Source organism: Sciurus carolinensis, chromosome 6 (assembly GCF_902686445.1).
Source record: "Sciurus carolinensis chromosome 6, mSciCar1.2, whole genome shotgun sequence".
NCBI lineage: Eukaryota > Metazoa > Chordata > Mammalia > Rodentia > Sciuridae > Sciurus > Sciurus carolinensis.
The window spans coordinates 124,707,673-124,709,063 of record NC_062218.1 but is presented as its reverse complement, the minus strand read 5'-3'; the positions used below and the strand labels follow the sequence as shown (position 1 = coordinate 124,709,063).

Here is a 1,391-nt window from a genome sequence, read left to right as displayed (position 1 = left end):
CTAGCCCCGTAAGGTTACTAGCAAATCTTCAAAACAAAATATCAGTACATCCTCATTATTACACAGATGAGATCTGTTGTTGCTGTCTTTGCACAACTGGTTAAGGAAAAGGGGGTTATTCCACAATTTCTTAGGAATCCATATTCTCTTACAAAGTCAGAATAGAATGAGGCAAAGGGTTGCAGATGAGGATCAAGAGAGAAGAAAGGAGAAAAGTATTTACAGAAAAGAGAGAGGAAGAAACGTCCATAAGAAAAGACTTCACTGTCACTTATTCTTGCCAGCCCTCTTGGTACTAGATTTGGCCTTGGGCTTCACTGGTTTGCCTTCTTGGGCTTGGATGACTTGACAGGCATGGCTTTGACAATCTTGGGTGTTTTGGTTTTCTTTGATGTGGCAGTTGACTTTTTCTTGGCCTTCTTGACTGGGGGACTTTGGACTTCTTGCTTGAGGCTTTGGTGGCAGCCTTATTGGGCTTGGTTGCCTTCTTTGGCTGACCACCTTCTTGACTTCCTTCTTTGTCTTCTTAAAGGCCACTGACTTCTTGGGTTCATCACTCTTGGCCAGATGGAAGGACCCTGAGGCACCCACTCCTTTGGTTGCTCGAGGACACTGATGGTCACCGGGTGCTTGATGGACAACTTGATCTGGGAGTCTGTGTTCTCACCCACCTTGTAGTGACTCTCGATAAACTTCTGGATGGATTGGCACAAGCTAGCTCAGTTCTTCTCAGCCTAGAAGGCAATACTTGTTGGAATACTTGGGGTGGTCTGTGGACTTCTTGGAGCCCTTGGCTGGCTTGGGTTTGGCCACAGGAACAGATGTGGAGTTCTTGGCCATGGTGCCCTGCCTGGTCCTGCTGCTGAGGGTGCCTTCCAAAGGACCAGCCCTCATCAGAGGTTGAGCAAAGCATGACTCAGGGTCTGCTCTCAGGCTCCTGACCAGCAGGCCACTCTGGAGTTCAGCTGTCGAGGATGCAGGCAGGGGGTCGCTGCCTCTCCTGACAGGCAGAGGTCATGGGAGGGCTAGCTGGATGGGCTCTGTGCGACCTGGCTGCACCAGTGTGCTTGACTTGGTGCCTGGCTCCTGCTCGGGCTCTGCCTCCCTTTTCCCAGCCCCACGTCTTCACTGTGTTTTTTGAGGGCGTGAGAAATCGAAAATCTACTCTTAGCAAATTTCAAATCTGTAATTGTTAATTATAGTCACCATGCCCTATATATATATATATATATATATATATATATATATATATATATAATAGAATATATATGTATGTTACATATAGAATATATATGTTACTCACATGTAACATATATGGCATATATTTACATATACAAAGCACCATATTTTCTTTATCATTCATCCATCTATGGACACTTAATTTGATTCCA

The 1,391-nt window shown here is 45.4% G+C and overlaps 1 pseudogene; it reads right to left on the bottom strand.

The window, feature by feature from the left end:
* Nucleotides 1-267: 267 nt before the first annotated feature.
* Nucleotides 268-840, bottom strand: LOC124986257 (histone H1.0-like; annotated as a pseudogene).
* Between the last annotated feature and the right edge of the window lie 551 nt (nucleotides 841-1,391).